Genomic DNA, 16876 nt, shown 5'->3' on the forward strand with positions numbered 1-16876 from the left:
TCAAAAGGCTAAAATGGATGGAACTGAAGTGTTGGTTTAATAAAAATTAATTAGAGCATTTAAAGTTGGAAATAAAAATTAACAGGGATTGCTGAGGAGAACTCATACATGGGGAACACTTAAGAACATAAGAAATGCCTTCACCGGATCAGACCGTAGGTCCATCCTGTCCGGCGACCCGCACACGCGGAGGCCAAGCTAGGTGTTCCCTAATGGACACCTTGTTCACCCGTATCCCTCAATGTGATTTGCAAGAAGGTGTGCATCCAACTTGCCCTTGAATCCCAGAATGGTGGTCTCTGCCACAACCTCCTCCGGGAGTGCATTCCAAGCGTCCACCACTCGCTGTGTGAAGCAGAACTTCCGGACATTAGTCCTGAGTCTGCCGCCCCTCAGTTTTAGTCCATGACCTCTTGTTCGAGTCACTTTTGACAATGTGAATAATGAAGTTTCTTGCTCTATTTTGTCGAAACCTTTTAGTATTTTAAAAGTCTCTATCATATCCCCTCGCAGCCTTCTCTTCTGGAGGGTGAACAATCCCAATTTTTCGAGGCGGTCTTTGTAGCTCAAATTCTCCATACCTTTTATTAGTTTCTGCACCCTCTCCAGCAGGGTTATATCCTTCTTTAGGTAGGGAGACCAGTGTTGGACACAGTATTCCAAGTGTGGTCTGACTATTGCTCTATAAAGCGGCATTATGACGTCCGCCGATCTACTTCTGCTTGGTTAGGAGGAGGTTCATTTGGGGGGTGTACTGTTTGGAAGTTTTCTCTACAGGAGGAATGCTTTTGAGGGAGGTTTATTATTGCAGTAGAATGCGGTTCGGAGAAATGATGTCTACCGGAGGGTTGGGTTGGGCCACTGTAAATGGGCCGCTGAAAATGTTTTGTCGGTGCCAGGACTCGCATATACAGGGGAATTCTAAAAATGATGCTTAAAATTGCATGTACAAATTTGGGTGTGCACGCAATTTGAGTAGCAAGACCTAAGGGCTCCTTTTACTAAGGTGCGCTAGCGTTTTTAGCGCACACAGCAGATTAGTGCATGCTCACCCCGCGCTACGCGGTTCGAACTAATGCCAGCTCAATGCTGGCATTAGCGTCTAGCGCGCGCAGCATTGTAGCGCGCGCTGTTCCACGCGTTAAAGCCCTAACACAGCTTAGTAAAAGGAGCCCTAAAAGAGTACCAATATTTGGCAACAATTTCGATTCACGTGTACATCTTGGTAAGTGCTAATCTATAAGATGTGCACACAGCTTTGAAGTTTCTTTGACACATAAAAATTCATTAAAGCATGAGAAAGGGCTGCATGAGGCGGTTTGGCCGGAATTTTTCATGTTATGCCTTTACTATATTGGTAAATTGAGTCTTCCTTGTCTCTATAATTTTCTTGTTTCATAAAGAGGAGTTGTAATTGAGGTCTAAGGAAGAGTTTGAAAAGATATTGTCAAATGATTACTATGTTTTCTTTATATTTTGTTTCTTCTTGTTTAGTATATCAATAGTTTTCTTCTTTTAAAAAAAAAAAAGTATGCATATATCTATGCTCTGAATTGCTGTAACAAGTGGATTCTTGTGAGTGTATATTGAAATGTATAAATAAAAAAGATGTGCACACAATCTTTTAGTGTACAATGGAAAAGAAGGTGTGGCCATGAGAGGGGCATGGGCAGGTCATGGATTTTCACTAAAGATGTGTGCGCTAGCATAGAATTGGGGGAATTTGTGCCTAATATAGGATTTACACCAGGGTTCAGTTGGTGTAAATCCCCATGCCTAAAAGTTGGGAGTGGATCCCAACACTGTGAGCTGGTTTATAAATGGCACCCAGCTCATTTCTAGAATAGCACTCAGTGTGTCCTATTTTGGTACCCAATTTACCGAATTTAGGGGGTAATCATCAAGTGGCATTGGACATATAAGTTAATTAGCCCTTAATGCGACTTAAAAAGCCCTAACACCACTTTCTAAAAATATTCCATATATGGAAATCTGACCCTCTAGTGATAATTGTGTGAGACTATCGTTAGGGGCACAATTTGGAGGACAGCACCCAAAGTGGGCAGCAGCAGCAATCAGGCATAGCTCCTACCCGAAGATTTTCGGGACCCACAGATCATCACCCCAGATCCTGTGTATGTGTCTGGGGAGGGGACGACTCCTCAGAGCTGCAGGTTGGGAGTATCAGGCCATGGTTTTATATAGCCTGATGTTCTGGGCCCAAGGGAATGTTTCTGCTTGAAAGATGGCTCACAAGCAGCGTTATTCTCTTGGGCTGGGATCCCACATGTTGCTGAATCCTGCGGGGCATCAAGCTAAGTAAAGGGTGAACTGTTACCACACCTTGACGAATTCCTCCCTTAGTCTCTTATGCCTTGTCTGGTTTCACAGGGGTACCTATGCTGTCTGCTATTGCATGCAATTTAGACCTATGTGATAAATGTAGGGCAGGTGATGGCCTCACTCTCCATATTTACTCAAAGACTTTGCACTTACTGCACCTTAACTGTTGCACTTAGGGAGTGGCAAGTGCACAAACTTATCACATTTTAATATTAAATGTGCCCATAAGTACTTTGCTGCTCCTTAAAAATTTATAGGTTATGAAGGCTATGAAGATTAAAAAAAAAAATAAAATATATATATATATATATATACACACACACACACACACAGAGTGGGCCAAATGTAGATATACAATATTTATTATTTTTTTTAATTAATTCATTCAATTTTATACACCATTCTCCCAAAGGAGCTCAGAACAGTTTACATTAATTTATTCGGGTACACAGGTATTTTTCCCTGTCTGTCCTGGTGGGCTCACAATCTATCTAATGTACCTGTGGCAATGGGGAGATTAAGGGCCAGATTCACCAACCTGCCCAATCCGGGCATGTCTGACGAATTCAGCAAACTAAAATATGCAGATGGGGGTGATTGGAGGAACATCCCCATCTGCCGGCATGGATTGCTTTTCTGCGATCCCCACGCATGTGTAGACCATCTGTAGATGGTCTGCGCATGCCCATCGGAGCCACAATCTTTTTTTTTTTCTTTAAACTTTTACTTTTATTATTAGTTTTTAGACCTGCGAACCCGTGGTTTTAACTCGCTTTAAACCCATGGGTTAAAACCACGGGCTTGCAGGGCGGGGAAGGGCAGGAGAGATTCGGGGAAGAAGGGCAGTAGAAAACTGGAGTGGCGATGCGGTTATTCAGAGCGAGCATGCAGGAGCGGACGGCAAGCAGGTCTTCCAGAGTCGGAAAGAAGTTTTCGACTGGTCCCCAACAGTCACTTCTACCATTGATCGGCCAGCTCAGTCGGATGTGAAATTTTGTGTTGTGAATCGCGTCCCTGCCTACTTTGCATGTGTTTCACCTCATTTGCATGCACGGATTCGAAGCAGATCACAGGAAAGGTTAGTGAATGGGGCTCAGGGGAAATCTGATCACAAAGGGGTCGCAAACCGATCGGTACATGATCCCTCAGTGATCTGCCCAGGGTCACAAGGTGCAGCGTGGGTTTGAACCCACAACCTCAGGGTTCTGAGGCTGTAGCTTTAACCACTGCACCACACACTCCTGAGGTGTCATGTATAACATTCAAGTGAAATTTTTGTATCATTTACATTGTTTTACTTGATTATCGTTCATTAGTGTATTATACCTATTCAATACCTGTACAATAAAAAAAATAATAATGAAGAAATACTATATACCTACTTTTGGCCCACCCTATCTTAAGACAGCCTTTTTTTGTGACCTATGTTATCTGGATAAGTTACCTGGATAGTGGACAGAATATTACCACTATTCAATATGTTCTCTTTAGCTCTGCCCATAAGCTCCCTAGCATTATCGGGAAGGATATTCTGAAGTGCCTCTGAATATCCCAATCAACAGTACTTATCCGGATAGCAGGCACTGCTGTCCCAATAAGTGCTTTTGAATACTGACCCATTAGTTTGTATCAGACCATTTTTTTAAATTTAAAATATATCTTATTATAAAGTCACAAACCAGTTGTGACAAAAGCAATATCAATAAGAAAACAAATGGAAACATATCCATCAATACATTCACAAATTTGATTAAATCCAATATATAGAGAAAAATTAACTAAGCAGAAAATATACACAATAAACTGTAAATACGATCTCACTTCTCAAGTCACCAAGCCGGTCTCAGTAGATTATGGAAGAGATCCTTAGATCCTTTCTTCTTTTCCTAGACACTAAGAAGTCAATATTCAGAGTGATTTAAACAGGCCAAATGAATGATTTTTCATATCACCTGAAGGTTTATGCAAGTTTGGAAAGAACTGGAGTCAGCTAATAGAGATGTATGCTCTGCTCGGGCAAGCAGCTGTTACTATCAAGGCAGACACCTTCAGGCATTATTCATTAAAAATGAATTAAAATGGCATTCTGCATTTTTTTCTGCAGGTTTCTTTTTTAACAAATCAGTAGGGGGCATGTGTGATGTATTTGGATCAAAGGCAAACAATGACATGCCGAGTATTCAGAATTAAAAACTGCTGTTCCAAACGGTTATGGAGAAATGTAGCGGTGAAAGGATATGCATACAAATATGAATATGCTAAAAATAAAGTAAAAAAAAGAAAGAACAAAAACTCTTTGCACCTAACTAAAGGACATATTAATACAGTACAGTATAATCTCATTATAACAGACGTCAAGGGACCTGGAAAATGGTCCGTTATATTCAGAGTCCGTCATATCCAGAGTTGCATTTTTTCAACACTTTATTTAGGTCAACTTGAAACAATGTTCAATCAATGAACAACAGTCACTGCACAAGCATATCAGCAACATCAAGAACAAAACTCAGCAAAACATCGGTATGGCACAAAATGATTGCAAAACCAGAACACTAAAAGATATTCTAAAAGCATTATGTCGTACTGTACTGGAAAGAAAAATACTCTGTCATTTTCTTCTGGGCTGCATTTTGATACTATATCACCGACATGCCATGCGCCTTGTAGGCGGAGCCTGCATGTCCATTATAGCCGAAGAAAACTACAGTTAAAAGCGGCTCTGGGGACCAAATTGGTTGTCCATTATATCCGAAAGTCTGTTATATGCGAGTCCGCTATATGCGATGATTTTCTGTATGTTTATAATGGCGCACGGCCGGAAGCAGTGGACCTCATCCGCTATAGACGAGGTTCCGTTATAAGCGAGTCCGTTATAACGAGATTAAACTGTAGTCCCCCAATGTAGTGGGGTTTTTTTTCGGGGTTCATTTCACTGTGGTGTCAACCTAATTCAAGTTCAATTTATTTGCTATACCACACATATAAACTGAAGTTTAGTCTAAGCAATTTACAATAAAATCAGAGGAGAAAAAATGATATTATAAAATAATAAAAACAAGTTACAAAAACAAATGACACAGCATGACACACGAAATACAAAAGGGCTAGTAGGTATGGAACGATTACAATATTTATCAAAGTCAAAAAGGGAAGGGACAGCATGAAAAAGATAGCAAAAGAAAATTTTTTTTTAGAAATAATGTCTGTTCTACAATCTAAAGTTCTAGAACAAATTAAAATACGCCATGAAGTTCACGATGCTGAGGATCTGAATGCCAAAATAGAAAGATTGGCTTTTAATTGAGATTTAAAGTTTTTTGAATGATTGTTCAGTCCTAAGGTACAATGGAAGAGAGTTCCACAGAGTAGGTGCTATTACAGAGAAACAAGAGTCCTTGGGAATGTCTAAAAATATTTGTCTGAAAGAAGGAATAGTAGATGTTGCTTAGTTGAACAGTGGACTTTGAAGAGAATAAGGAACAAGAAAGTTGGAGAGGAATAAAGGGAGACCTAAGGACTGGTTCTTGTAGTATTTTGGACGAGCTGGAGTCAAGGCACTTAGGCCTGGATTCTGTATAGGATCCTGCGGCCGCCCGTCTCCCCTAACGATCGTGGCAGGAGGGATGCCCAGTCCCTCCTGCAGGAAACCCCTCTCCCCCTTAGATCGCCCATTTTTATTCACATAATGTGTAATTAAATTCCTCAATGCTCTGAAGCGGAAGCTTTAAACCTAGAAGAGCCTATGGAGTTAGCTGACCAGTTTGTTACAGAAGGCAAAGGTTTGGAAGCTATGGAAGTAAGTTAAAGTGTGACAACTTACTATTTTGAGCCTGCACAAGGAATTCTACTTGAAAGTCTTAAAATTAACTCTTTTTTTATGTGTGCTTGGAATGTCTGGACTGTTTTGATGGAAGGTTTTTCTTTTTCCTTCACTGGAGCCAGTGACTTTGAACTGAGAAAAGTGAAGAGCATATGGTTGCAATGTTTGTTACCCTTAGTGAAGGAGGGGCACCATGTTGTGATGAAGATAGGACTGTTTGTGTTGCTAAAGTCCTAAACTTTCTTTATTTTTGATATGTTGCTTTGGCTCAGCAAAAAGCTGAGGTTTAACTTGTGGAGAAGTCTGCTAAGATACCTTGAGAAGGGATTTTTGAAAGCTGTATGTAGCCATAGAAAGAAGACTCAGTAATCCTCCTTGCCCAGCTCTTAGGAGTTGGAGGCTTCAGCTATTTTAAAACTGGAGTCATTTGAACAGACGTTGTGAGACAAGTTCAATGAACTATGTTGTTAAAAACTGTTGTCCATTGGAGAGTGGAAACAAGGACATTTCTTTGTGTTTGTGGAAAAGCCTAGACCCAAGAGTTGGCTTGGGTGTGTCTTCCTGCCTAAGAAGCTGATTTTCAATGAACAGTGTTTTGGGTCTATTTTTGCCTTTGAGAAATATTATATATTTTCTTGAACTAACTGTAATATTGCCCATGCCTGTTTTGTTGGGTGAAATAAAGACAGCATGACATGAACTGCAGGACTGTTTAATTGGAAAATAGCCTTCTTACCTGGGTTTGGTATGTGTATCCTGATAAAGTTACATGTAGGGTTTCCCCCTATTGGGAAGTGTGCCACACTATTATTTGTCACCAGGCAGGGTCCCTGCCATGCAGTCTTTGACTCCCCCGTGGTGATACCATGTCCTCCCACATTAATGCCCCATTGCAATTGTGCAGTATAGAATTTAGGTGCTCAGTTTACAGAATTAAGATATTAGTCAGTTACACATGCAACTACTAATTAGTGTCAATGAGTGGCTGATTGTATAAATGGCTCCTAGAAAAATGGTGCTGGCTGCAAGTCCAACCCCGCCTGAAGCCCCACCCACACTTCACCCATTTCCTTGGTCCCCTTCCCCACCCACCCTTCACCCATTTCCTTGGTCCCCTTCCCATCCTTTTAGTACTTCTCTCTCTCTCCCTTCCTCCAAATCTCCTCCCTCATGGATGCTTCTCTCTCTCTTTCTGTCCTTTCAACCCCCAACCCCCCTTCCTGTAGGTGCCCTCCTCTCTCTCCTTCCAACCTCCTGTCCTGTTGTTTCTGTCTCTCTCCTCCCGCCCAGCACTACCCTACTCCAAACTCTTTTCTCTAGCACTTTATCCTTTCTTTAATGTTTTTCCAGCCCTCCCTCCCTCCATGCTGTTTCTCCAGCTCTCCTACCTCCCTTCATGCTGATTTTCTAGACCCTCCCTCCCTCTATGCTATTTCTCCAGCCCCTTCCCTCCCTTCATGCTGTCTATAAAGCCACCCTCCAACCATTTTTCTAGCCCCCTCACCTCTCCAACGCTGCTCTCTAACTCCTGACTCCCCCATCTACCTCTTCCCCGGGCCAGTCACTGTAATTGAATCTTCGGGCATCTGGCAGTAGCAGTGAGGAGAGCCTGCTGCCACCGGCCTGCCCTGGAAGCCATCTCTCTGCAGTGATTTCCTGTTCCCATGTAGGCGGGATTTGCAGAGAGGTGTCTTCCAGGACAGACTGCCAGCAGCAGGCTCTCCTCGTGATTACTGCCAGCTTCCCAAAGATTCAATTACTGCAGCCAGCCTGGAGAAGAGGTAGGTAGGGGAGTTGGACGAGATGGCTTATCCCAGACAGACTCCCCCATATTTTAAAAAAACCATCTGGACACCCGGACAGTCCTCGTAAAAGAGGACATGTCTGGGTGATCCTGGATGTCTAATTAGGAGAAATATGCCAAAGTGAGCAGGATTTAGGTTTGTAGGCAGATATGGAAAGGAAAGGAGAGCAGGACTTTTGGAAGGGGGATTTAAGAAAAAGCATTTTGAAGACTGAATGAAGAGGTAAATGAAGATTGGAAAATTGATGGAGAGAACAGGAAGGATTAATAGAGAAAGCAGCTTTGCGAATGTGTCAGTACAAGAGGAATTGTGTTTCTCTTTGTATGTCTCTGGTGTTACACTATTTATATCGGTCTCAATTAGTGCAGAGGTAAAAGTAAAAAAATGTGTTCTTACTATTTGGTTATTGAAGCAAATTCAATTGAAGACTGTTTTCATATTACATTACTTGTAGGTAAAAGTGAGCTTTTGAGAGAGACACAGACTAGTGAGAATAGATGTCACTGACACACGCTAGTCAGCAGTGTTGTGACTCACCACATGGGAAAATATTTGGTGGCTCTCTGTCAGCTTATTTGGATTCAAGGTTGTCCCAGTTTAAAAATTAATGACGACCACTGCTCTAGGGCCTTGATCTTCACTTCTAAGCTTTGAAGGCTACCAACAAGTCAGGTTTTTAGGATATCCCTAATGAATGTGCATAAGAGAAATTTTCAAATAGGGGGAACAGTAGGCACACAAATGTCTATGCAGCTGACTTTGAGGACTGGGAGTGAAGGTCAAGGCTCTAGAAATAATGTGAAAAAAAAGCATACGGTAACTTTTCTCCAAGCTTTTGCAGACTGAAGACAAGATGTTTGTATAGATAATCCTGAATAATTAGGGAGAAAGCTGAGGCAGAGTAAACCTACATATGAGATTGATAGGGGCTGATGAGAGGGATATCAACAGATGTGGGGATTGGTATTAAGGGATATTACTGTTAGTATTAATTGCATAGTTTTATTGGCTTTTTCTGAATGTGGATTAACTGTGCTAATGAGCTATGATGTTTTAATTTGTTAAAAATTGCCTTGAGTGGTTTATAGAGATGGTTCATAAATTGAACTCTCTAAATAAATTTCCTCTAGCATGCACATGCTTGAAGCTGTTCAAAAAACACTATGGCCCAGATTCTATATATGGTGCCATGGACGGTGGCCACCTTAAAAACAGTTTCTGATCGCATGTCAATCACTCAATCACTGTTTATCGAATTGCGCCTTTAGGAAAGGTAGGCGTCAGAAATGTAGGCCAAGGTTTTCAAGGCCTGTATTTCTGGTGCCTATCTTTTTTGTGAATCATGTCTCCGGAGGCGCTTTATGACACCTAATGCCACTTCTGATATTAGCCACGCCTCAGTGGCATTAGGCGTTGTAAAGCACCTTTGAAGGCGTGATTCTAGTAATACATTTTCTATTTTAAAGATTTTTTTTTTCTTTTTCTAAACAGCATTTTCAACTTAAGTTAGGCACTGGCAGGGCGCTGTTTATAGAACCCGGGCCTCAGGCTTGGATTCTATATACAGCATCGTCGGTGACAGCCATCTTAAAAACAGCCACCAATTGTGTGTCAATCAGAAAGGCACCAATTATAGAACTGCACCTTTGGGAAAGGTAGGTGCCAAAAATGTAGGCCAAGATTTTCAAGGCCTACATTTTTGATGCCCAAATCACGAGCATCACGCTTTTTGATAATGTTTTTTTAGGCGCCATTGGGCATGTACATTTTCTCTTTTAAAGATTTTGCTTTCTTTTTTTTAAAGGCATTTTCAACTTAAGTTAGGCACCAGTAGGGTGTCTACCGTGCCTAACTTAAGGCATCATTTATAGAATCCAGGCCTAAGTGAATCCTCAAGAATGAGATAAAATAAGGAATGCATAGGTAAATCATCATTTAGTTTTCTTCTTAAGGGCACAATTTTCTAAAAGAAATTCAAAGCAAAATCATTGGTACTTAAAATTAAGCTGATATCTGGGCACTTAATTTGTGTCATTAAAAGCAAGGTATAAACTAGGGGATCAACATTCAAAGTGATTTAACTGGGCAGAAGATTCTGCCCGGTTAGATTACCTATGCAGAGCTATCAACAGATATTCAGTGGCACTTAACCAGATAGTGCCACTGAATATCAGCACTAAGACCCAGATTCTATAGAGTCTAACTTATTTTTCTTAATGAACTCAATTAGCACCATTAAAAAAAAAAGATTCAAAAAATTATCTAGTAGGCACCTACAAATTTCAGGTAAGCGTCTGAGGTGCCTACCAGAAATAGGCATGGTTAGTGTTGGATTCTGGGCAGATTTTGGGTATGCTTTACCTTAGCTGCCAATAGGCGCCTAAATTAGGTGCACTCAATCAGACCAAGAAAACCCTGGCCTAAATAGGAGTGCAACTAAATGTAACAGGAGATTCAATTAAATAAATCAGAATGTATACCAAACAAATTGAATATAAGTTTCAGTAGCTGGACCTTGTTCACACCACATTTAACTGAAGACCTTCAAGCTACACACTCTCAATAACATCACACATGAAAAATAATATAGACATAAAACAACGGAGAAAAATGAACCTCAATTGTGAGAGGCCAGGACTACACAAGTGCCTGAACCAACTCACATCATCACGGGTTCATAAAAAAACTCCGTGTACATTTAAATAATTTTCATTCATACGTTTTATCAAAAACTCTTTTTTCTTTTTCAAACTTTTTCGTGTGAGCTTAGTCAGTAATATTACTAATCTATCTTTAAGTGTGAACCGGAACCAAGCTAACCAAAAATTCTTTCTTATGAGGGCAACAGCTCAACTTCACAGGTGCAAGCAATTGTAGAAGCCTGAAAATACTGCCAATAATAAGAGCAAAAAACATTCACTCATCTGAAAAAAAGATGGTTCTGACGATTCTTCAGACCGGGCGCGTCTCACAGTCCCAGAACCATTTTGGAGAGGAGCCAGCTTTATATGGACTATATTGGTAGAGGTGAAAATTCTGGATAATGCAATACTCCCCTGAAGTAGCCTTGTAGGAGAAACAGAAGGACTTTTCTGTTGGGACACGATCTGAAGAATCGTCAGAACCATCTTTTTTTCAGATGAGTGAATGTTTTTTGCTCTTATTATTGGCAGTATTTTCAGGCTTCTACAATTGCTTGCACCTGTGAAGTTGAGCTGTTGCCCTCATAAGAAAGAATTTTTGGTTAGCTTGGTTCCGGTTCACACTTAAAGACAGATTAGTAATATTACTGACTAAGCTCACACGAAAAAGTTTGAAAAAGAAAAAAGAGTTTTTGATAAAACGTATGAATGAAAATTATTTAAATGTACACGGAGTTTTTTTATGAACCCGTGATGATGTGAGTTGGTTCAGGCACTTGTGTAGTCCTGGCCTCTCACAATTGAGGTTCATTTTTCTCCGTTGTTTTATGTCTATATTATTTTTCATGTGTGATGTTATTGAGAGTGTGTAGCTTGAAGGTCTTCAGTTAAATGTGGTGTGAACAAGGTCCAGCTACTGAAACTTATATTCAATTTGTTTGGTATACATTCTAAATAGGAGTGCACCATAGTTTTCAACACCTACTGAAACCTAAGACCACTTAGGCACAATTCTATAAAGGGTGCCTAGTAGATGATTGACAATTGCGCTCAACAGTGCTTAGGAGTTAGTCACCGTATACAGTATAGAACCAGGGCCTAACTGCCTAAACTACAACTTGCTTATTCAGCGAGTGGTCTGAGGGTAGAGTCAGCACATAGCTGGTTAAGCTACATAGCTGGCCAAATAATAAATGACCATTTTCAAAACAAAAATATAAGACATTTTTTTCTGGTTCGAAAAGGGTCATGTTCACTACTGGATGTTTGTGTGTTTTCTGCAAAACATCCAAACTCGGATTTGAACAACATATCGAACATGCCCCTCCACATCAATTTTTTTAGTACCTTTTGCAGTTTTCATATTTCTGTTCAACTCGTAAACTTGAATACAACTTGTATTGTATTTTCTCTCCCTTCTTTCCTTTACGGTATATCACGTACTGTATCCTTTGCAGAAGTTATTTATTGATAACCATTTTTTTTCTTGAGGAATTTAAATTCTGATCTCTCATATCTCGTATTTTATACCTGGATATTTAGCTCCAGTATCTGGATACTATGTAGGGCTGAATATCTGAGTGCAATTTGAATGCCATCAGTTATCCGGCATTGCCATTCAAGCCAAAATCTAGATAATTAGTCAGATTAAGGGCTCCTTTTACTAAGGTGCGCTAGCGTTTTTATATAAGTTTTTATATAAGTTTTTATATAAGTTTATATAAGTTTTTATATAAGCATTGCCGCGCACACTAACCCCGCGCTACGTGCCAAGAACTAACGTCAGCTCAATGGTGGCGTTAGCATCTAGCGCGCGCGGCAATGCAGCGTGTGCTAAAACCGCTAGCGCAGCTTAGTAAACTGAGCCCTAAATTAGGCCAGCCTTTCTGTAATCTAATTTTATCCAGATAGTTATCTAGTTAGCAGACTGAGGGGAGATGCTCAAAAGCTTGCTGTGGAAGTAAGGCTGGTTGTAGCCACTCTTACTTGCAAGGCAGCTCAGCCTCTGATGCTCAAAAGGGTTCTCGGGGGCTTCCACCAATCATGGTAGCAGCCACCGAGAACCCTATGCAAATGTATTGCAAGGAGCCCATTAGTATTAAAATGAGCAAAGAAAGGAACGCCCACCTCTTACCAGGCTAAATTATTCAGCAGGTCTGGAGCATCCTGGTGCTGTCTGAGTGTATGTCCCCCACCAATGGTCAGAACGCAGCTGTTAGGCACGGGATATACACTGTCACAACACATGCACAACGCTGCATCCATATTGCAGCTGAAACATACAAAACAAAAAATAAATAAATTCCTTGCAAGCTCCAGCGATCGAGAACTGTACTGGGCCTGCACAGACAAGCTGTGCCTACTGCTTGGCTTTTGTGTGCAGGTGCCAGGCGCAGTTCCTTCCCCCTTTCTCCTTTCTCCAGGATACTCAGAACAAATAGTGTGTATATTATTTGCATGCTATTTGTGCTGAGCATGCTCCAGAAAATAAAAATCGCTCACAACCCTATATTTTTTTTACTGGGCTGCCGGAGCTTTGTGTATCCTGCCCTGAATGTCATTGAAAGCTGAGTAATCTGAAACTCCATCTAGAATCTGACCCCAGACTGCCGACAGATAACGTCATTGAAAATCCAGGTATGGCCTGCTGAGCAGGACTTATGTGAGTTTGAGCCACTACTTCCCAAATCAGTCCCGCTGAATATTAACCATTAGTATATTTTTTCAAAAGTGTTATGCATAGCCTAACATGGATATTTTGATGATTGTGTTGCTTTAGAGCAAGCAATGCCTTATATAAATATTTTTTTCTGTTAGCGATAACCTTCTTCATGAACTGGATTCTATATATAGTAAGTTGTCCAAAGTTGGGCGCAGATCCTGGGAACCACACTTTAATTAGTTAATAAGCTATTAACAATCAATTGATTTTAATTGGATATCATTTGGGTTTATGCACAGACCGGCCCTGTGCCCTAGACTATAAAATGCCCACTTAAATTTTATATTTCATAATAGAGAATGACATGGGGACTAATTTTTCCCCATTCCCGCAGGAACTCATTTTCCTTTCTTGTCCCCACAAGTTCTTTTCCTGTCTCTGCCCCATTCCTGCAAGCTCCGTCCTCATCTGCACAAGCCTGAAACACTTTAAAATCACAAGTGTTCGAGGCTTGTGTGGTTAAGGCAGAGCTTACAGGAATGGGGCAGAGACAGGAACAGTGACAAAACTCACAGGGATGGGATGGGGAACTTGAGTTCCTGTGGGGATGGGGAAAAAAATTGTCCCCATGTTATTCTCTAGTTCATAACTCAAAAAGGGGGCATTGGCCATGAGAAAGGCATAGGTGAGTCAAGGGTGTTCTCAGAAATTAGGTGTGATATTATAGAGCAGGGTCGTTTATGTGCTTAACTGCCATGGGGGTCATAGAACATTGTAAAATGTTTTTGATCTGAAACTGATTTATCATCACTTGCTTTTTTGTTGGTTTTTTTTCCCCTATTGCAGATCTTATTACTTTGCTCAGAAATGATAGTCTGCCAAAATTTTCTAATTTTTCCTGTAGTCTCAAGCCTGTTTATTTTGTTAACAGGCTGTTCAACCAAACTTCAAAGCAGTGGATTAATAATTTTTAAAAAATCTAAAATAAGAGTTCGGATCATTATAAATATTTGTTCTTTTTTTCTCTCTCTCAGTCTGTCAGGTTAGAGCAGAATACTATCATGACTATTTGTTTTAAAATGTATCATTTTCACACTTCTTAATTTTTTTCCACATTTATTTTAATCCCAAAACTACTCACATGTTCAGTCACACACTAAAATTTTCCTAACTAAAAAAAAAATCATTTCTGGCAAATATTGACAACTGTTAATTACTTCTAACATTTACTGCTTCTTTTACTACAAACCAGTTTCTCAAATAATTGGACTGCCCAAAAGCTCTCCTCTACAATCCAGTGTCTCTCCTTCTGTTTTCTCCCAAACCAGTTTCTATCTCTTTCTCAAATGCCCCTCAATCTAGTCTCTCTCTCTCTCTCTCTCTCTCTCTCTTTCTCTCTCCTGTTTCTCTCTCTCTCTCTCTCTCTCTTTCTCTCTCCTTTTCTTCTCCAACCCCCAGGTCCAGCACCTCTCCCCCCTACAGGTCCATCAGCACCTCTCCCTCTCCCTCCCCCTCCCTCAGCCCAGCTGCTCTTCTTCCATTTCAAGTCTAATAGCACCTCTCATTCTCCTCCCCAGGTTCAGCAACACTCCTTCTCACCCCTTCCAGATCCAGAGACACTTCTCCCCCTCCCCTCCTAAGTCCAGCAGCACACCTTCTTCTTATCCTCCCCCCAGATCACCAGGACTTTTCCCTTTCCTCTCCCCTCCCAGGTCTAGCAGCATCCCTCCCTCTGTCACGTTAATAGAATCTCTCACTCTCTTCTCCAAATCCAGCAGCCTCCCTTCCTACCCCAGGGCCAGCCTCTTCTCCTGGCCATAAGGCCAGTAATACAGCACCTCTCCCTATCCCACTCCAAATTCAGCAGCACCCTTGTCTCTCATATTACCAGATTATCAGCACCCTCCTCTCTGATCCAGCAACACCTACCCTCCGTGGTCCAACAATACCCCTCCCTCTCCTGTCCTCAGGTACAGCAGCACCAATCCCTCTCCTGTCCCCAGGATCGGCAGTACCCCCTATCTCACAGATCCCCAGTTCTGCAGCATCCATTTGTATCCCCCACCCCACAGTCTGGTCTCATTTACTTAGATCACTGCTGATAGCGGCAACAGCCCAGCAACTCATTCAAGAAGTCTCGGGAACTTTGTAATGCTTTGCCCCAACTCCAAGGAAACAGGAAGTTGCATCAAAGAGGCAGGGCACAGCCTAGCCTGCTGTATGGCTGGGGGAAGGACAGAATGGGAAAAGTAGTGCTGGATCAGGAGGAGAAGGAAGGATGGCAGGAAGGAGGGCAGCACTTGAATCAGATGTGCTGCTAGTTGTTTGCGAACCCCCTGGGGTACTCGTACTACCTGTTCTAATGTATTCAAACTGATAGTAGTGTTTCTTTCAAATATTGGCAACCTAGATAGATGTATTAGGCAAATAAATTTATTTATTTTGGATTTAGCTCTCAACTTTTCACTAGCAGCTCTAGGGATTTACATTCAGGCATAGTAGATATTTTTGTTTTCATTTCAAGATTTCTCCATAAATAAAATATATTACAAAATTATCAAAACATAAACTCAATGTTATTTATTCCGAACTCTCATTTTCATATCACTTCCTCTATTTTTACTCCATTAATTCCTAGATAGGATTGTAGATGTAGGAGCCAGATGTCTTGCTACATGGAGGTACCAAAGACATTGGAAATGTGGGAAGGAAGTTCTGGAAGCCAAATTTAGGCTCTTATAAAACTGAAATCTAGATCCTCCAGGGTAGCATTTTCAGACAAGCTCCCCATTCTATTGGCAGGATCCTAGAGGCAGGCAGATCTCCAAATTCTCAATGTGTTTTTGAGACAATGATACAGGGATGAGGGATTTAGATTTGTTAGGAACTGTGCAACCTTTCTGGGAAATGAGGAGCCTATTCCACAAGGAAGGACTCCACTTTAACTTAGATGGAACCAGGTTGCTGGCACTAATATTTAAAAAGAAGATAGAGCAACTTTTAAAATAAGATGGGGGGAAACTGACAGCTGGCTAGGAATGGATGGTTCAGTGTGGAGTATCCTTGAAGGATACTACTGTAACAGAACATTTTAAGGAATCCCAATAGAGAGGATTCAGTACTAGTGATAGAAAGCCAGGAGTGTTTAAGAGAAAAGGATTCAAATTATCCTGATCAACTTCTATGCAGCCTGCAAATGCAATGAAAAAACACAATTTGAAGTATCTGCATACAAAAGTTAGAAGACAAAAAATTAAGATAGGAGAATTAGAGTATATATAAGTGACCATACGTCCCGCTTTGAATGGGACCATCCTGTTTTTAGGTCCCCTGTCCTGTTGTCCACACACACAGCTTTGGAACACCGAAATGTCCCGTTTTCAGAGACAGCGTCCCGAAGCTGTGCGCGGGGACAATGGGACAGGCGATCGCTTCCTGTCCCTCTCTGCCGCGCAAAAAAAAAAAAGCCTCCCTTGGCCCACCGGTGTGGTGCTTTAGGCAGCAGCATCATGTTAATCATCGGCGCACCCCCCCCAGCACACCCCAATCCCTGTTGATCCTCCCATCCGACCCTCCCACCGCGAGATGACCACAAACTTACTGG

The sequence above is a fragment of the Geotrypetes seraphini genome, chromosome 1 (assembly GCF_902459505.1).
Source record: "Geotrypetes seraphini chromosome 1, aGeoSer1.1, whole genome shotgun sequence".
NCBI classification, from domain to species: Eukaryota; Metazoa; Chordata; class Amphibia; order Gymnophiona; family Dermophiidae; genus Geotrypetes; species Geotrypetes seraphini.